Consider the following 21,708-nt stretch of genomic DNA (forward strand, 5'->3'; position numbering starts at 1 on the left):
GACCTGGGGGTCCTGGTGAACAGCAGGATGGCCATGAGCCAGCACTGTGCCCTTGCGGAAAAGAAGGCCAATGGCATCTTGGGGTGTATTAGAAGGGGGGTGGTTATTAGGTCAAGAGAGGTTCTCCTTCCCCTCTTCTCTGCCCTGGTGAGACCACATCTGGAATATTGTGTCCAGTTCTGGACCCCTCAGTTCAAGAAGAACAGGGAACTGCTGGAGAGAGTTCAGTGCAGGGCAACAAAGATGATTAAGGGAGTGGAGCATCTCCCTTATGAGGAAAGGCTGAGGGAGCTGGGTCTCTTTAGCTTGGAGAAGAAGAGACAAATACAAATATATAATGGGTGAATGTCACAAGGATGGAGCCAGGCACTTCTCAGTGACAACCAATGGTAAGACAAGGGGTAATGGGTGCAAACCAGAACACAAGAGGTTCCACTTAAATTTGAAAAGAAACTTCTTCTCTGTGAGGGTAACAGCACTGGAACAGGCTGCCCAGGGGGTTTGTGGAGTCTCCTTCTCTCGAGATATTCAAAATCCGCCCGGACACATTCCTCTGCAGCCTCATCTAGGTGTTCCTGCTCCAGTGGGGGGACTGGACTAGGTGATCTTTCGAGGTCCCTTCCAAACCCTAATCCTATTCTGTGATTCTGTGATTCTGTGAACGTATAGTTTAGCAAATTAAAGACTCTGAACACTTCTATATTGCTAGCTATCAAATACTTCCAAACTGTAGGCTTTTTTTTTAGACAAACCAGTTTGCTATACTGCTTTTACATAAATAATTCACTTTTACTTTCATTATGCAAGTAAGATTTTCTTTTCATTACAGGTTAGGCATATATAAAGAACTTCAGATAAGCATGATGTATGTCAATAAATATGTTGAAACATTACATCTACCAAGATAGGAAGGGTTGTTACTGTCCGACACATGTCAAAGAGGTAGAAATATACATCTTTTTTCCTATTTCCACATTGAATAATGCTGTTAAGTCCCATCTTCATAGTTCCTTATTTCCTGTGGCAAAATACAAGACTGATTTACTGCCAGTGTTCCCTTTTTTTTTTCCTCCTTGGTATGACCTTTCTTGTACTCCTTATCTGAACTGTTGCTTCTCTTTGATTCTGATCTAGCTCACTTGTTCCTTTGACTCTCTTCCATTTAGCGTAGTGTATGAAAAAGAAATCGAATAATTAAACCTTACAAATGGTCATATAAACCATCTACTGTTACTTGCTGAGGCTGCCAGGATTTGACCTACTGGAGCTATGTGATATAGAAAGATGAAAAAACTGAGCCTGGTTATTAATTAAATAACAACTATTTAAAAAAATGTAATCACTTTATTACCTTTATATGCAATTTCAATTTAACTTTCAGCAAGTAAATTGTTTTCTAAGTAAAAAACCCTATAAAATAGCGCATAAGTATATCAAGTTTATAGATAATACTAAGTATTAATATAAATAGTATTCTTAATTAATACACAGTTTTCAACAGTAATAACTCAGTTATTTTAAAATCACAAGTGAATATTACCTCCACCACTGAAACACTGAGTGATACATGACAACTGTTATTATGAGCATAGTAACAATGACACATAAAGGTATTACTATATCCAAGTCAAGGAGTAGGAAGAAATTGGAAGACTTGGTGGGGAATACTTAGGGTGGAAAAATGTAATATTTTGTCATTAAACTATAGTCAGATCATAGTCATTATTCAGTCATGTTCATAACTTCCTTAATGTGAGAACAGCAACATTTGATTTATGTACGTGATGTCCCTTGAAAAATCAGATAGACCTGGCACATAGTCCATTCTCTTAGTCCAAAGAAGCTATTTTTTAAAAGTTAAGCATAAATGTTGTTTCCTGATCCTAAATAATGTAGTATAAGAAGAGGACTCTTCTTCCATGGGTTTCTAAGAGTGATCTTGACGTTATCTGTACTTTTCTGCCCACTTCAGCCTATTTCCTGAATTTTCTTGCAGATGAACTATGACCATCATTTCTTCTTATTGTACAGTAGAGTTTGAAAACAGAGAGAAGAGCGAATTTTTTCTTTTTCCCTCCAACATGTTCCCCATGCACCATTTTATTTTGTCGTTTGTTAATACAAAGCTCAGGTGAATACATTCATTGTAAGAAAATTTGGCCAAACTCCAAAATTTGATGGTGCGTATGCGCATTTGATGCCCAGTTAGTGGGAAAGAAAACTTAATTTTAGCTTGTGTTTCTATTTTAGACTAGAAGGTAGAAACAACTTATTTTACAACGGACCTCATAAGACTGTTCTATATGTAAATTGTTGAGAAATAAATCTTGGCACCAGTGATGCCAAAAGAAAATTACTCTTAACTTCAGCAAGGATGAACAGCTCTTAAACTACAACAAACAGAGCTATTTATGGCATCCTAACTATAACTTGCTGGAGCTGAATATATGCATCCTGAGCTTTGGATGGTGGTACTGCTGGCACCTCTCAGAAATTTTGTACTGAGGAAAATTTCTAATGGCTCAACAAACCACTGACATAAAACTTGTGTGTCACCATCTAACCTGGTTTTCGGCTAATCTCTTAGTGCAACTCTAACTGTCCGTATGGACACTTAAGAGTTTTAATGATTTGTGCTTTGGTTGTGTTTCGCTAGAAAGAAGGACCCTCAGGTCGCTACCTGTTTGTGTCTCTGAAAGTCCTGTCCTTGGAATGGCTCTGACTATATCACATATAACGTAAAGATAGCCTGTCTCGGTGAACTCAAGCACTGAGTAGAAATAATCTCTTCATGTAGCCTGCAAATATGGCCTTGTGGGCGGATTTAGACCTGAGCTTAGCAGGCAGTGTAGGCATAGTCCCATCAGCCTGGTCCTGTGCTACTGATAGCTGGACTGTCCATTCTGTTTGTCTGTATGAGTGGAGCACCTGCATCAAGATCTCACAACAGGAGTTGTGACCTCCGGTTTTAGTGAGGGAGGAAAGAAGGACTCTTTTGAAGGGTGGTTGTGGCTGTGGAATTTTTTTTTTTCTTCTCCCAAGCTCAAAGGGATTTGACTCTGATTTTCAAAATAAATTTCAAAACAAATAATTTCTTTTCATCTGGGAGACAGGGCTAGGCTGAAAGGAGTAAGGTCACTGACTGAATAACTAAGCATTCAGTTGGGTCAGTTTGACAATTAAGAGTATAGCCTTCGATGCCTTAGACAGATAATTGGTACATGAGCCTAAAATGTGCTATTAGCAAGGATTTTCTTAAAAAAAAAAAAAATAAAAAAAAAAAAGCTTTTTTTGTTATCCATTGATTTACCAATGGAAAAAATGTTATAGTCTTCTAAATACCTTGTCATATAATTATAGCCTTCTAATTACATGTCTAATGAGTAAGATTACTTAACTACATTTTAGTTAAACCTAAGAGAAACTATTATTAACCCTGGTTTGTATGTTTTTTTTCTAATGATGAGTGTAAATGAGGTTTTAGAGAGAATGTCAAGCACACTTTAACCCTTCAAACTCTTAGTGGGAAGGAGTTCTACTAGTCCCTGTGATATGTTAACTCTGGTAGGATAACCTAATCGTACATTATTTGTATTAGAATGTCATTAAAATGCACACATCTCTTAATTAGTATTTCTAAATCAGGTATAGTTCTAAGAACTGGACATTTATTTACTAAATATTCAAATAGTTGCAATCTGACTATGCGTTTCCACTGTATTTTGGCAAAGATGAGTTAAGAACAAAGGCTTCTACTTGAACAGCACCCTTTTATATGTTACCTTGTTAATCTTGGTTACATTAGAAACAGAAGAAAAAATATGGAGGAAAAGGCTTAGCATCTGCATTTGTTTATCCATCTGCTCAGTCCATAAAAGTGTTTCTATCTACTCAGAGTTCAGAGAATAGGTAGGTTCTTTCAAATTACAACATTTTAAACATTTTCTGACTTATCGATTACCGCAAGTATAAAATCCCTGTTCATCATGGAGACTACTCTGAAAGTAATCAAAACCCTGTCATTGTCAAGGTTCGTGACTAGAGGACAGAGACTGTGGTATGGAAATATGTAATGCAGCATTTTCCAGTGTAAACAGGAATTAATCTTTGATGTATTGAGCATGTTAATCATTATACAAATAGCAATTCCACAGTAATGCAGCTGGAAGAGGCCTGAAGAAAGGAGTCCATCTACCATTAAAGTGGTTATTGATTGAAGGTTAATGTTGTGTGTCTGGGAGATCACTCTGCATCCTTCTGGTAATCAAATAAGTGCAGAACTGAATGACTGACTACACTGCTTGGCTAGCTGTCCATTTTACTCAACACAGGATGTCAGCATTGATTGTTTAAAGTTATCCAGGGCCTAAAAAGGTTTTATACCCAAAAAGCCACAGATCTATGTTGACTGGAAATTGTCATGTATTCACACTTACCTACCAGAAGAAAACTGGCATTTTTTTACCCTGTTCACATTCAAGCTATGAACCTCTATTGTTCATTGTATTTTAAAGGTTTCACCCAAGTTGGTTGTTTGTAGAGTTTTCTTGTTGTTTGTTTTGTTGTTGTTGTTATTATTTTCTTTCTGTGAACAGAATGATTTATATGCCATTAAATGATACTGTATATTTCTATGTGATATTCATACAAAAAGAATTTCAAGGTTAGATAAATGCTCCTGAGACACAGGGAGATGGAAGTAGCCCAGGAAGCAAGCTCAAAGGAGGGAAAGTTCAGCTTTTCTGGAGCTGCAGGCAGCAGCTGTTGAGAGCCTTGAAGCAAGAGCCAAACCAAGCAGCAAGCACACAGCACAGGAAGCACACTGAAGCTGCTAAAAAGAGCCAGCAAAGGTGGAGCCAGGTTCTTAGTGTGACAAAATGAGGAAAATTTCCTTAGGAACACAAACAGACCCTGCACAGACAAATGCAGCCCAAGAAAACCACTGAGTTGCTGAAATGAAGGTGAGACTGGGTACAAGAACTTACAAGAACTCTGGCACATTGGGAAAGGTTTCCCTTTTATTTCTTTTCTGTCCCACTAGTCAGTCAGAGTTTTCTGTACTTTAAAAGTAGAAATCAAAGAGAAAGAACTATAAGCCAAGCACATGAATTAAAAGGATAGTACAGGAGTTAACACAGCATTCCAGAGCATATAAATGAAAAGCCCAATTAAAGTCTGCATAAAGTAGGTTGTGTAAATATCATGCTAGTCTTAGAAGTTGACTGTCAACTTGTGAGGTGATATTTCCCCTGCTATTGTACAATCTCGGAGGACTGTTGATTCATTTTCCTGTTTTTCTAGCTCAGGCCTGACCTTTAGTCCTCCAGGGCCAAAATGAACTGTCCAACTGTCTAGAAATACCAGCAGTGAATGCCTTGTGTGGTACTGTTACCAGAATGTGAAATTAATTCTTCCAGAGAAAGAAACACATCCAAACAGGTGATTCCAATTGAATAGTTTTGTGCTGTCTTTTGTTGTGTGACCCAAATTTGAGGTTTTAAGCTACATTATACTAAAACCAGTGGCAATTTATAGATTATAGCAAACGTTATTTTTTCCCCTTATCCTTTGTGTCAATAATAACTGCTATGTACAACATGAATTTCATTTTCTATGTACCTTTTGATTAGTTTAATTGTTGCATGAGATAATTCATAGAACACTAAACATTAGTTTGTCTGAATTAAGTTGCTATTTCTATTTGTGTAATAATTAATCCTTCTCTCAAAAATGCTGAGGGTAATCAACAAGCTAATGAGACTTTCTGAATGACCTCTGACTGCTGATAAATATAGAAGAAAATCCTTAATTGAATGTAAACATTCAAGCAAGAAGAGAATAAATTAATACAAACCAGAAATGAAAACGAGAAAGAAGTTCTGAATTGAAGTTACTGCAGCCAAGATGATTGTATAGGAGGGAGAAATGCACTGCATTAATGTCTATTGATTCAAGCCCAATAAAGTTTCTCCTTGATTGTGTACTGAGCTATATAAAGACAATGGACAATGGACAAAGTAGCCAAATTTATCCTTGAAAAAGTGTCTCCATTAAACATAATCTCTCCTTTTGTTTACTTCCTTGGTCAAATATCTGGTGTCAGATACCAATTTATATGAACAATCTCAGAAATCCCTTTTCTTTCAGATCTCTTACAAAACAAGCTATTCAGTTTTCTTCATAAGGGAACAAAATTATAAATATTAGTAGAGACTCTAAGGAACATTTTTGATATCTGAGCATATTCTCTAAGATATATGTAAAGTTATATGTTTATACAGGCTGTTTCAAAAAGATAGATCCAATTTGAGAATGCAAAATGCCTTGTGTTGGGTCCATCTTTTTGAAACACCCTGTATTATGCTTCTTTTTTATTTATTTACGTAAATCTATAACGTAGAACAAATGCATATTTTTTTAAGCAACCTTAATCACTATTTTTAAAGTAGCTTGTGCTTCTAAATTTCTATATTTAGACTTCTTACACAGAATATTCAAACAAAAGAAAAAAAGAAGAAAATAAAAAGAAACTCACTTTTGAAAATATTGACACTAAATCTGAACTTGGCCTCTCCCTTCTCCTTGCTACATCTAGTGACTGGCTGCTGGAGCTTCATGATTCCTGACATGGCCTATATTTTCATAGATTTCGTTTACCCTTTCACTTTGCCAGTTGCCCTCTCTTCTGTCTCCTGCTCAGGTCTATTACAGATGATGCTGCCTTTCTACTTTTGTGTGAGCACACTCAAAGTGGAGAAAATGGTTTCTCCTGCAAGTGGTTCATTGGTTCTGCAGCTGGGCACTTATGAGAACAGAAAAGAGAAGAAACTCCAAATAAAGAACATTGCAGTGTAAGCAGTATTAACATGCAAAAAAGTTATCCTTATTTAGAGGAATTTTTAATTTCTTTACCAAATGATGACACTCGGTAATATAGGAGCGTTTAATAAACAAGCCTTGGCAAAATATCATATTAATTTGTAGAAGAAATAGGAGAAAAGTCTGTTGGTTGATTTTTATTTATTTATTTATTTTTAATTTGAAAGAAAGTGATAACTACTTATTAAAATAGATTCATCTGTATGGGTTTGTTTGTTTGCTTTTTCTGGATAAAATTATCCACATACACTAAATGCATGTGAAATTCTGCCTGCTACATGAAAATTTTTTGCATAATGATGTGTCGCTCATTTCTCAACATACTGTAGCATATTGTATATCAACCTAAGGGTTTGGTCATTGCCTTGGTACATGAAACTCATTTTGCTGCTTGTGAATATTGTGCTTGCTACAGCAGTGTGAATCAAGAGCAGATTTATACAAGAGCATAAGAGTTCATTTTTTTAATACAGTAATATTGTCCCGTGACAATTAGTGTTCTTGAGAAGTCTCTTTAAATTTCCAATGCATGGTAGTAAATTGAACAAAAATATCATTAGTTTTTCTCAGCATATGGCAGAAGTCTCTGATAGGGCACACTCATTACAGATAACATCATGGATGCCATGAAGCAGATCTAGAGAGGGGCCACAAAAAATGATCAGAGCGATGGGACATCTCTCCTATGAGAAAAAGTTGAGAGAGTTGAGGCTGTTCAGCCTAAAGAAGAGAAGGCTTCAGGGAGACCTTATTGTGGCCTCTCAATAATTAAAGTGGACTTTAAAAAGACAGATAGGAACAGACATTTTAGCAGAGCCTGTTATAACAGGACTAGCGGTGTTGGTTTTAGACTAAAGGAGGGGAGATTTAAACTAGATACAAAGAAAGTTTTTACAGTGAGGATGGTGAAACAGTGGCCCAGGTTGCCCAGATAGGTGATTGGTGCTGGACAGGGCTCTGAGCAAACTGATCTAGTTGAAGATGTCCCTGCTCATTGCAGGGAGTTGGACTAGATGACCTATGAAGGTCTCTTTCGACCAATCACTATTCTGTGATTCCAGGATATAAGAGCATCTTTTCAGCAGATGAAATTCTTTTCTTTGAGTAACATTTTTCTTGCACATGCTTTGTGCAAGTACAGTGGTCTGGGCTGAGGGAATTGCAGTTTCCAGACACAGGATGAATGGAGAACAAACACCCTGAGACCCCAGAGTCAACAAAAGAGACAGTATTAGGCCTGAAAACTATCCTGACAAATTTGAAATTGACAAATTTTAACCTCTCTTACTACAAGAATAAACTTGTCCAGCTTCAAAGACAGTTTTGAAAATCATCAGTTGCATGGAAAGAGCTTTGTGATACATGGCAGCCCTTCTGCATCTTCTGTATGATACAAAGGCATTGGTCACAATCTCAGTAGCTGAGTTGTTGCCAAGGGGAAAACGATGAGTAGATAATGAGTCAGTGTATCCATAGCTCAAATACTGCCTATACTCTCGTACAAGAAAGTGACAGTGAGAATACTAAATGAGGAATGAGACTCAACATGGGATTAACAACTATTTGTGTTCTGGTTTTTCTTAGACAGTGGAAGATGTCCTGTTAGTAAGATCAAAAGCATTACATAAATATCCATAAAAGTCATTAAGCAGGAAGAGAGAAGGGAAACAAAATAAATAGAAAAGGGGGAAAAAAAGAAAAAGTTTTGTGTTTATTACATTTCTCTTTTCCAGTTTTCATTGTTAAAATATTCCTTATTTTCACTTGTGATTCTCACCTACATTATAATTTAAATTGTTGCTATAGTGTTCTTAAGAATTTGTTTTTACAAAAAAAGCTTTCATTAGTTCACACAAGAAATGCACCAAGACCATGTACTTCCTTATTAAAGAATTTTGTTTGAGTGGAAAAAGAGATATTATAATGCATGTCACACTACAGGGAGGTTATCAAGAAATTTGGTAGAACATACAAGGACCTGAGCAATTTTATTTCTCTTTAAAGTTAGCTGTACTTTACACAGAATGTCACAGAATCACAGAATGCTAGGGATTGGAAGGGACCACGAAAGATCATCTAGTCCAATCCCCCCTGCTGGAGCAGGAACACCTAGTTGAGGTTACACAGGAAGGCATCCAGGCAGGTTTTGTATGTCTCTAGAGTAGGAGACCCCACAACCCCCCTGGACAGCCTGTTCCAGTGCTCTGTTACCCTCACAGAGAAGTTTCTTCTCAAATTTAAGTGGAACCTCTTGTGTCCCAGTTTCAACCCATTACTCCTTGTCCTATCATTGGCTGTCACTGAGAAGTGCCTGGCTCCATCCTCATGACACTCACCCTTTATATATTTATAAACATGAATCAGGTCACCCCTCAGTCTCCTCCAAGCTAAAGAGACTCAGCTCCCTCAGCCTTTCCTCATAACGGAGATGCTCCACTCCCTAATCATCTTTGTTGCCCCGCGCTGGACTCTCTCCAGCAGTTCCCTGTCCTTCTTGAACTGAGGGGTCCAGAACTGGACACAGTATTCCAGATGTGGTCTCACCAGGGCGGAGTAGAGGGGAAGGAGAACCGCTCTCGACCTACTAACCACCCCCCTTTTAATATACCCCAAGATGCCATTGGCCTTCCTGGCCACATGGGCACAGTGCTGGCTCATGGTCATCCTGTTGTCCACCAGGACCCCTAGGTCCCTTTCCCCTACGCTGCTCTCTAATAGGTCATTCCCCAACTTTTTCTGGAACCTGCGGTTGTTCCTACCCAGATGCAAGTAGTAACTTGCCATTATTGTATTTCATTAAATTTTTCTCCACCCAACTCTCCAGCCTGTCCAGGTCTCGCTGGATGGCAGCACAGCCTTCTGGCATGTCAGCAATTCCTCCCAGCTTGGTGTCATCAGCAAACTTGCTTATAGTACACTCTATTCCCTCATCCAAATCGTTTATGAATATATTGAATAATATAGGCCCCAATACTGACCCTTGAGGCACTCCACTAGATGCAGGCTTCCAACTAGACGCTGCCCCATTGACCACAACTCTCTGGCTTCTCTCCTTCAGCCAGTTCCCAGTCCACCTCACTACCCGATTGTCCAGACCACAATCCCTCAGTTTTGCTGTAAGGATGCTGTGGGAGACTGTGTCAAATGCTTTACTGAAATCAAGGTAGACCACATCCGCCACTCTGCCATCATCTGTCCACCTCGTTATGTCTTCATAAAAGGCTATGAGGTTGGTCAAGCACAACTTCCCCTTGCTGAACCTATGTTGACTGTCCCTAATGACCCTCTTATCCTTGATATGCCTTTAGATGGTGCCAAGGATAAGTTGATTTATCACTTTCCCAGGGATGGAGGTGAGGCTGACTGGTCTATAGTTACCTGGATCCTCCTTCTTGCCCTTTTTGAAGACTGGAGTGACATTTGCTTTCCTCCGGTCTCAGGCACCTCTCCCGTTTCCCAAGACTCGGCAAAGATGATGGAGAGTGGTCCAGCAATGACCTCAGCCAACTCCCTCAGCACCCGTGGGTGCATCCCATCCGTGCCCATGGATTTATGGATGTCCAGATTGCCTAATTGCTCCCTAACCCAGTTCTCATCAAATATGGCAGACTTCTCCATTGTCCTGCCTTCCTCTAGGGTGTCAGTGGTACAGGGCTCCTCAGGACAGCCTCCAGCAGAGTAGACAGAAACAAAGAAGGCATTCAGTAACTCTGCCTTCTCTGTATCTTCTGTCACAAGGGCACCCAACTCGTTCATCAGTGGGCCTACATTGCCTCTGGTGTTATTTGTATCTGCCACGTATTGGAAAAAGCTCTTCCTCTTGTCCTTGACCCCTCTCGCCAGGTTTAATTCTAAGGAGGTCTTAGCTTTCCTAGTTGCCTCCCTACACCCTCTGACAACAGCCTTATATTCTCCCCAAGTGATCAGCCCCTCCTTCCATGATCTGTAAACTCTCCTCTTCCACTTGAGCATACCCAGCAGTTCCCTGTTTAACCACGCAGGTCTCCTGGCTCCCTTCCTTGACTTCCTACATGCCGGGATGCTCTGATCTTGTGACCAGTAGAAACACTCCCTGAACACTAACCAACTATCTTGCGCCCCTTTACCCTCAAGCAGCCTTGCCTATGGGATTTCCCCTAGCAACGGTTTGGTAAGGCCAAAGTTTGCCCTGGTGAATTCCAGCTTGCAATTTTGCTTGCTATCTTGCTCCTACTACATGAGATCCTGAACTCCACCATCTCATGGTTGCTGCAACCAAGGCAGCCCTCAACCTTTACTGCTTCAACCAGACCCTCCTTGTTAGTGAGGATGAGGTCCAGCAGTGCACCTCTTCTAGTCGGCTCCTCCACCCCCTCCACCCTTTCACCCTTTAGCAGGACACTGGATAGATGACTTCTCATCCAACGTTTATTTTTCTGTGGAAAATCTTAAATAACGTTTATGGGGATCATAGTTATGTATTTATGATGGTTTACACCAGGAAATAAAATGTTTCTTTTGCTACATCTGCCTTTGTCTTTCAATACATATGTTGTGTCCTTGAGCAACATTGTTGACCTCCCTGCTCTAAGTTCCTTAATGGGTAGAGTGATATTTAGCTCTTAAAATCCTCCGGCGAATATTCTCTTCCAAAACCTAGGTCTACTAGACTTCTGAAGACACAAGTGAGTAAACATGTAAGTCTTGATAAGATTCCTGATTTTTGCATAAAGTAGGGGGATATTTCAAGATATAAAATCTGTTGAAGTTGGTGGGAGTTATTCAGTTAATTTGGACCCTGCAGTCAGCAAATGTTTTGCTGGAATTTTAGTATGTTGTTTGCCTCTGTATGAATTCCTTCAGGAGTCTTATGGTTCCTACTTCTTCTCTCTTCAAGTGTTTAGAAAGGAAAAGGAAACCTAGAATCCTGTGGAGTGTGTTCAGCTTCTTGAAACAGTACCTGTTCAGTTGACTAATTGTCTCTGTTTCACAAATGAATCCTTTTGTCTCTAGATGGTTTTATGACAGTGAAAGGGCTAATAAAGCAGACTAAGAATGTACTGACAAATTAGATTCAAAATTGCCTGTATTTTGTAGGAAGATAAAGAAAAAGAACCATATTTTCTTTTGAAAATAATTAAAGAAACAGTATTTGAAATGTAATTGTAGGTGAGATACTGGCACAGGAGAGTAACAGTACTGAATTAATGTGAATAGCTGAAAAGCCACTGGTAAATGTTAACAATATACTTATTCTTGCCTTAGGTTATTCTTCTTTACTACTGTGCTTGGAATTGCACTCACCGCTCAACATCAGTTTGTCTGTACTATATCGTTTTCTATTAAGAACACCACAGAATTAACGGCACAGAGACCTTTAGTGAAACTACCTCTTAGAATCACAACAGAGGAGTAAAATCTCATGGCCCATCACTTACAATTTCTATCTTGTCGTATTTGTGAGTCTCAGTGTTAATGCACCTGGAGGACATGGTTCTCAAAAGCTCAAGTGTAGCACAAAGGAAATGGACATTCGTTTGAGTCTTAGAGCCTCATGGGGCCTTTACAGGTATAAACTTGGTTATAAAGTAGACAAGCAACCTTGTTTGCCCTCAGGCTGTCTGAAATCTATGAGAAGATAAGTTTGTAGTGTTTCAGGACAAAAGAAGTGTTTCAATGGATTGCCATTATTTTAAAATCCAGCTGTGGTACTGTGTCCTCTGTACCAATTCTGTCTGATTATAGTATGCAAGGTGGATTTAAGACCACTGGCTATAGATTTTCATAGCAAATCAACCATGCCTCTGCGTTGCTCGATATTGACCAATTTATATTAAACAGTTACCAGTGGTTTTGTTGTTGGTGTTTTTTGTTTGTTTGTTTGTTTTTAAGAATACTAATAAATAGCTCTGCAAAACCTTTGCCAAAACTAACAAAACTTTAAATGCTAATGCCTTTCTCTAATGTGAATTTCTGCCCCTGTGTCCTGCTTCTACACATACTGAGACAGGTTGCCAAAGTTGTTTATGTATGCGGAATAATCTTGAATTAAGGTGTTCTAACTGTTTTGTTATATTGCAGAATGCAAGGAATCTCAAATAGCCATGGCCATTGTCTCTTTTAGAAAATAGGTAAAAATTAATACTGTAGAAAGCAGACTGAAGGATTTGTCTTGTGGGCTCTGATAAATATTCAAGTATAACCCTCAAGTAGCCTGTAAGTGTTGACAAGCTTCTTCCTTAAGATTAAACCTTTGTTTAGTGGTCAGGTAGAACTGAATTTTCAAGGACCACCCAAATAAAAGAGAGTCCTTTCAATGCTGATGCTTTAATATATTTGATTCCTTTTTTTGTTTTGTTTTGTTTTTGTTTTCTCCTCTGACAACTTTCCGTACTTCCTCCTCTGCCAGAAGCAAATTAGAAGTGATATCGATTGACAGTAAATCTGATGGCATATCAATAAAGAAGAATAAAAGCACTAGAGGTTTCAGGTAAAAGTAGATTGTTCCCATTCAGATAATTATCACTTGTCTATCAGAACAACTCTTTCCCTGTTTTTACAGGGAGGTGCCTCTTTTAATTGCATAGGGCATTAGAGTGGGATACTCTTCCCTTGACTTTCTCCTGGGCTTTGGATAAGTCACTTCCTCATTATTGTGAATTGAAGATACAATTACACTCAACTTCCTTTTTTGAGATCAGTAAATAGGAAGTGCTATGTAGTTTTTCGGTGCTATTTTTAGATTTTAACCTTGAATTTCCTTGAAAATAGTGTCATGTTGTATATACCATGTTACAAAGTCTGTGTGCTTTTTGGAAACTGTCACAACATTTTATCTAGAATTTTAATAAAATGGGTAGATAGAATAATTGCAGATGTAAGCAGATGATTGTTTCTCTTCTTCTGTCTTTATTTTCCCTGAAAAAAATCTAGTTGAGTTTTGCAATGGAGTAAGAAGGCAATAATGATCAAGATCTATAGAGTGGAGATCCTGTGCTTTATAGCTGGTACATTGACAATGAGTGTTGAAAGTTCTCTTTCACATTGTATTTAAGACACTGGCTTGTAGCTTTGTTGGTTTGGTTTTGACTTTACCAGAGACATTCCTTATGAGTTTTGACAATTTGTTTTGTTAATCTTTGCCTGCATTACAAATTTTATATCTTTAAAATCATGACAAAGATGATTGGTTTTTGTATTTGGGTTACAGCTCTTCTAGTGCAGCACGCAGTACTTGTAAATAAGAGATGTGCTTGTGAAGGACACTCTTCTGAACTGAAATAGTGCAAGTAAAAATAATCAGAAGATTTCAGGAACGTGGTTTCCAGCGAATCATGAGGAAGGGGTGATTGTAAAGCACTTCTCCCTGAAAAGAGCCATCACAAGAGCAATAAACCATTATATATATTTTACAGGTTTCAGAAACATTTTCCTCTTTACAGAGATTTTTGTGGAAAGTTTCATATATTAAATTTCATATATGCAATTTATCTGTCATTAATTGAGAAGTGAAAATGTAGACTATCAGGCTGTTCTCTAACTGATTTCATGTTTCTGTGCATATTTCTCAAAGAGAATTTCTCCATAACCATGCATTCTTGAACAATTTACATGGAAAAACAACAATTGTTTGTAGAACAAGCATAAATCCTGTTATGAATGTCCCTTAGGCTATTGCTAAAGAGGCTTCAAAAACAATCGCCTGTGGGTCTTTGTTGCTGGCCCTAATGTTGTCTTAGAAGATCAGTATCAATGAGCACTATGAATATTTTCTAGACCAGGATGAAGAAAATCAATATGAAGTTAATCTAAACTGTGGTCCTTCCCCTCAAAATGCTCTACTGGCTAGAAAATGACCACAATTCTTCACTCCAAGGTGCTGGATTCCTGGGAAAGACATACTGAAAACTAAAAACAAAGAAAAAATATTGATAAAGGATAACCTCCAGATCTTCCCATTACCACTCAGCAATATCGTTGACTAAGTAAAGACAACTGGGGTTTTACTTGCAATAGCTAACACAATGTTTTTGAGAATAAACATGTACAATATTTGGTATGCACCCCATAATATAAAATAAAGAAGAGGTCTGTATATTGTTCCTTTTGTCTCCTTCATCAATAAATTCTATGATTCATCATCTTTATAGAATTATAGAATCATTTAGGCTGGAAAAGACCTTTAAGATCAACTTAACACTGCCAAGTCTTCCTCTAAACCATGTCCCTAAGCACCACATCTACAAATCTTTTAAATATCTCCAGGGATGGTGACTCAACCAGTTCCCTGGGCAGCCTGTTCCAATGCCTCACAACCCTTTCCATGAATAAATTTTTCCTAATATCCAATCTAAACATCCCCGAGTCCAACCTGAGGCCATTTCCTCTCATCCTATCAATTTTACTTGTGAGAAGAGACTGACAGGCATAGTTTCTTTGGTCTTACTACACAAATTTCCTTTTAAATTATTGTTATTTGCCTTCTCATATACATTAGGTTTACTTCATGTTGCATTTGACAGTTTTCATCTGGTGTAACACTGGTGAAACCAATGGTGATATTGCCTTTGAGGAAATGCAAGGACTCAATAATAATTCAGGCTTCTAGTTTAAGCAGTTTTACTTTGAACTTTTGTCCAGCTTGAACTGTGCGTAGTAGAAGTGTGAAGGAACAACAAGGCATCAAAATGCAACAAGAACAGATATAGTAAGAGCCACCTCCCACATTTTGCATTCTAATAATGAGATTGATTGGCTTTTTTTTTTTTTTTCAATTCAAATGAGTGCAGTCACAATTTGTCTTTACTATCCAGAGAAAAAAAACAAATGATGAATCATTGCTTCCTAGCCTAGACCATTTGTTATATAATACCTATTGAATTGCATTTGCATGCTTTATGCATACATTTATTATGCTGAAAGCTGATTACCTAATTTCTTCTGAAGTCTTTGAAGGCACTGTGCCAGCCCTTCCTGAAGGTTGTAAGCTTATTGTTTTTGACAGTCAAGAGAGTTTGAGATTTCTGTATTAATTAGTCTGTTTACATAAAAATGAACTTTATATCATTTGTGTATTCATATTATACGTATTTTAGAAATTACACAGTAATTACAGCAATTGCTTAAGCTGCATGTGGTGTCTACTTTAATTTAGTAAGATGCAGATACATAATTTTTCATATATCGTAAAACTAGGTGTGTGAGACAGTGAAGTCATAATGAACTGTTATAACACTGTACATAGAGTTCTAAAAACCTTATTCATTTACTTAAAGATGATTATTTATGTAGTTAAGAAATACCTGTATATTTGTCTCTGTACTGATGTACAAAGTGTGTGAATGACTGCTACTTCTTACTTTGTTACTTTATACAAAGAAATGGATGTTACCTTTTTCTTCCACATAGTTCATAGTCTTTACCAGTTTTAGTCCAGTAAGTTTAACTATAGCCTGTGCTAATGCATTTTAGTAAGACAAAAGGGATGGCCATTTATCATACTCGACAAGTGGTGGCTGAATAATAACTTTCCTGTAATGCAGACATTTTCCTGAATGTTTAAGTGCTGATGGTTTGAACATTACAGCTCACCAAATTTTAATTGATTTGAGGTTCACTGATTCACTGACCTCTAAGTGTTAGAATACACTGTGTTTTTATTTTCTTCTAATTTTCTATCCAGATGGATTTACAGTCAAGTCTTTAATCCTCTAATGTCCTGCAAGTACCCCAGAAATGTACATCTTCCTCAAATATGTAAAGTTATTCCCTGAGTTATAGACACATGATCCATACATCCAATAATACCAGTTTTAGCTGCGTGTGAGGTACATGAAGTATAAATTTTGCTTAGGGAGAGAAGTACTTTTATAATGAGATGTAACTTTTCTCAAGGCTTGGTTGCATGGGTTAGGAGCATAGGATTTACAGCTAAACTGTCACAGAACAAGGATGAGATTTTAGACTGTGGGGCATGGTTGAGCTAAGGCAGCCTGACTGCCTAATTATTGCCAAAGGTTTGACAGGCAGTCTGAGCAAAGCTTCAATTTTACATTCGTTTCTCAAAGCCTTAATTCAGGAGTTTGTGAGTCATCATGGCATCTTGCAGCTATGTCCTTTAGTTCCTGCACCCGGAAATTTAATTTCTGGTTTTTGTGTTGTTTGGTTTCTTTTTGTTTTTGTTATTTTTGTTTTGTTTTGTTTTGTTTTGATTTAAGGTTTTCAGGTTTTAATGCACACATATGCCCCAAATATTTTATTTTTTCAGCTTCTTGGATTTTGTCTCATCTTGACTTCAAGACACGTGGGTGTTCCTTCCTTTTTCTTAACTTGAAGGCAAAATGAGAGTAAAAGCTACTCTGTGACCAAACAGGAAGCATTGTAATGATGGTCAAAAAGGTGAACAAAAAAAACATTTTGTTTTCTGTTTTGGAGCAATCAGTAAAAATGCTGTGCTTCCTATAACTACATCAATAAAGGATGAATCACAGAATCACAGAATCACAGAATGTTAGGGATTGGAAGGGACCTCAAAAGATCATCTAGTCCAATCCCCCTGCAGGAGCAGGAACACCTAGTTGAGGTTACACAGGAAGGCGTCCAGGCAGGTTTTGAATGTCTCTAGAGAAGGAGACTCTACGACCTCCCTGGGCAGCCTGTTCCAGTGTTCTGTTACCCTCACAGAGAAGAAGTTTCTTCTCAAATTTAAGTGGAACCTCTTGTGTTCCAGTTTCAACCCATTACTCCTTGTCCTATCATTGGCTGTCACCAAGAAGAGCCTGGCTCCATCCTTGTGACACTCACACTTCATATATCTATAAACAATAATGAGGTCACCCTTCAGTCTCCTCCAACCAAGCTAAAGAGACCCAACTCCCTCAGCACTTCCTCATAGGGGAGAAGCTCCACTCCCTAATCATCTTTGCTGCCCTGCGCTGGACTCTCTCCAGCAGTTCCCTGTCCTTCCTGAAGTGAGGGGCCCAGAACTGGACACAATATTCCACATGTGGTCTCACCAGGGCAGAGTAGAGGGGAAGGAGAACCTCTCTCGACCTACTAACCACCCCCCTTTTAATATACCCCAAGATGCCATTGGCCTTCCTGGCCACATGGGCACATTGCTGGCTCATGGTCATCCTGCTGTACACCAGGACCCCCAAGTGCCTTTCCCCTACACTGCTCTCTGATAGGTCATTCCCCAACTTTTACTGGAACCTGCGTTTGTTCCTACCCAGATGCAATACTCTACGTTTTCCCTTATTATGTTTCATTAAATTTTTTCCCACTCAGCTCTCCAGCCTGTCCAGGTCTCACTGGGTAGCAGCACAGCCTTCTGGCATGTCAGCCACTCCTCCCAGCTTGGTGTCATCAACAAACTTGCTGATAGTACACTCTATTCCCTCATCCAAGTCATTGATAAATATATTGAATTATACTGGTCCTAGTACTGACCCCTGACATCATCAGTTTAGCCATAAGGATGCTGTGGGAGACTGTGTCAAATACTTTACTGAAGTCAAGGTAGACCACATCCGCCATTCAGCCATCATCTATCCACATTGTTATGTCTTTATAAAAGGCGATGTGGTTGGTCAACCATGACTTCCCCTTTATGGAGCCATGTTGATTGCCCCTAATGACCCTCTTATCCTTGATACGTCTTGAGATGGCGCCAAGGATAAGTTGGTTCATCACTTTCCCAGGGATGGAGGTGAGGCTGATTGGTCTATAGATACCTGGATCCTCCTTCTTGCCCTTTTTGAAGACTGGAGTGACATTTGCTTTCCTCCGGTCTCAGGCACCTCTCCCGTTTCCCAAGACTCGGCAAAGATGATGGAGAGTGGTCCAGCAATGACCTCAGCCAGCTCCCTCAGCACCCGTGGGTGCATCCCATCCGTGCCCATGGATTTATGGATGTCCAGATTGCCTAATTGCTCCCTAACCCAGTTCTCATCAAATAAGGCAGACTTCTCCATTGTCCTGCCTTCCTCCAGGGTGTCAGTGGTACAGGGCTCCTCAGGACAGCCTCCAGCAGAGTAGACAGAAACAAAGAAGACCTTCAGTAACTCTGCCTTCTCTGTATCTTCTGTCACCAGGGCACCCACTTCATTCATCAGTGGGTCTACATTGCCTCAGAAAAATCTTATAGAATAAATTAGTGATTTTATTTTGTTTATTTTTTGTAAAATATCAAGGATTTCATTTTATGCCATCAGTTATGATTGGAAAAGGCTTTTTGTGTAAAATTTTCTGTTTATATTGAAATAATCTATAAGGGTTTTTCTGGAGGTTCCTAGAACTTTTTCCCGCCATGAGATATTTCAGAGTTAATAATAGGCATGCGGCTAATTAGTGAGGGTACTATAGACTGTCTTTTCTTTCATTTAGACTCTCAGGAGACTGACTTTGTCAAAAAAGAAACCAGATAATGGAAGTAGAAACAGATAGTTTCAATTTTGCTTTGTATCCATACAGAAGAGGTACTACAATAGGCGATTTGGAAATTGTTAGAAGAGACAGATTCAAATAGGAAGCGATAAGAAGTAGTCATTATATTATGGCTTTTTGTAGCTCCTTTCTGAAGAACAGTGCAATCTTGTCTTACTTTCCAGATGTTCAAAGGATGACATATACATAAGGATTAGCCATTTACACAGAAAAATCTCTTAACTGTTAAGTAAAAAATGGCTAAAATGGAGAGTACCCAACATTAAACAAAACTGTAATTTGACATTCAGTTGTTTCTACAATGTCAGAAACTTTTTCCAGCTGCATAGATACATTGCTTTACTTAACAAAATTGCTCTAGCTATTTCTGTCTGCTCTACTACTGTTACTCACACTGCTCAGCGAGTTAATGGTTGCATTCACGACATTTATCATTAATGGAGCCATGCAATACAGCATATATGTACATAATGGAATAAGCAGGCTGTAATAAGATTGCTACTTTTCTGCAAGTTAAAATATATGTATTTCAGATATGAGAAAAAGCTCTTCTTGTGTATTAACATAGCTTGTCTTTAATTTTAGTGTTTTTTTCAACAGCAGCACATTGAGTGCAATCACGTTGAGTTAAACATTGTACACAGAACCAGAGTGATTAAACAGTGAACTTTATGATACAATAAGTCATAATTAAAATGTATTTGGTGTGTATCTACCACCGGAGGAGGGTACAGAACAGGCAGTTTCAGCATTCCTGGTCTTTCAGTAAGTGGCTGAGGCTTGAGTTGAGTCTCTGTAATGTGGAGCTGGCTCACAACTGGAAGCTCAGATAGTAGGATTATTAATATGGTGTTGGTTCTTATATAAGTAGCTGTACACTGTGGTTTTCACATTTTTATACATGAAACGTACCAAAGAGAAGAACAATTAAATGACAGAACAAAAAGCATGATATATTACAGCTAAAGGATTTTGCTGATTTTTCCAAACTGTCAGTATGGTGTCTGAATATAGTGAACAAGCTTGAATATATAAATATATATGTTTAGACATCTATTTCCAATTCTCTATTTCTAAGCTACCTGATCTGCTCCAGTCCTTAAGAACACACACTTTAACTAGGTAAATAAAATATGTTCAAAACCAGAGTGAGATTCAGTGATGTGAGCACAGGTATTTTACAATTACTCAGTTTCAGGACGAAAAAAAATTGTAGTAAGCAATATCATTTCTATATACTATATGGTATCCAAACTCAAATGGGAAGGAGTTTCTGATACATTCTTTACCTTTATACTCCCCTCTTGCTCTAGACTCTAAAATACCATGGAGGTTAGTTGTCGTACACTTCTTATCTCTGGTTTGTGCTGTTACATACCGTGTTTAAGCTTATGTGAGACAGTTGCCACAGTAACAAGGGTCTGGGTTAGTAATGAGCTTATGCATGTCTTTTGCTAACCTAGCTGTGATTTTCTATTACATATAATAATAATATATTAACTTGTAGGTATTCTGTTCTGCTTTGGTTTTGTATATACGTGTGTATATATGTACTGTATATATTATGTGTACATGGTACTGTTTATATTTTTCATGTGTATATATATGTATGTATACACATGCATAGAAATGACAGTTTTCATTCTTAGCATGGAGATGCATTGTTATGCATAGTGAGACAAATCATCGGTTCCTGACTCAGGCAAATTTTTATGGAATGAAATATGACTTACTGAGACTTTACTCTGAAGACAGTCATATGTATTTAGATGACAATTATTTTACTCCATTAAGATTCTTTAAAAATGTAAAAGTCAGTGACCAAATGTTGGAATGGGAAAAAAATGTTAAGGTTAGAGTCTAAGTTTTATTCCTTTTTACATATTTGAAATAATTTTCTTCAGTTTTTGAGAAAACAGATTGTCTAAGTTCATTCATATGCTAGAAGTTCATAAAAGGAATCACTAACACTTTATTTTAAGAAAGATGATGACACGAAATTCAGATTTTCCAACAGAAATACTATCCAGCTATATTATTCAGTCTGCTTTAATGAGCTCCAACAGTATTTTTCATGCCAAGACTTGAGGTCAGATTCTCTTTCATCTGTGAGAGCTGGTGATGTGCTTAACAAAAAAAGCAGCGTAAATAAATTTCATACCCCAGCTTTTCCTTTTGCTGTTAACAATATAAAATATCACACTAAGAAGAGTGCCAGGTCAGGTCTTAGCAGCTTGGATGAAAGCTTCCCAACAACAACCCCTTTGCATGACCTTTCAGAATCTGGTAGATTTCTTATAGCTTTTTATAAACCTGTATTCTGTAAGTCAAACTGCTAAGATGTATGGAAAAGACAAGAGAGAATTTAGTCTGCTCTCTTAAAACAAGGTTGGTTCTTTTCTT

At 38.1% G+C, this 21,708-nt stretch overlaps 1 protein-coding gene across 9 annotated transcripts in view; it reads left to right on the forward strand.

Annotated features, from left to right (window-relative positions):
* Nucleotides 1-21,708, forward strand: part of CDH12 (cadherin 12) — a 565,327-nt gene that overhangs the window by 216,357 nt on the left and 327,262 nt on the right. The gene's annotated exons all lie outside the window — the stretch shown is intronic.

Source organism: Columba livia, chromosome 2 (genome assembly GCF_036013475.1).
Source record: "Columba livia isolate bColLiv1 breed racing homer chromosome 2, bColLiv1.pat.W.v2, whole genome shotgun sequence".
Lineage (NCBI taxonomy): Eukaryota > Metazoa > Chordata > Aves > Columbiformes > Columbidae > Columba > Columba livia.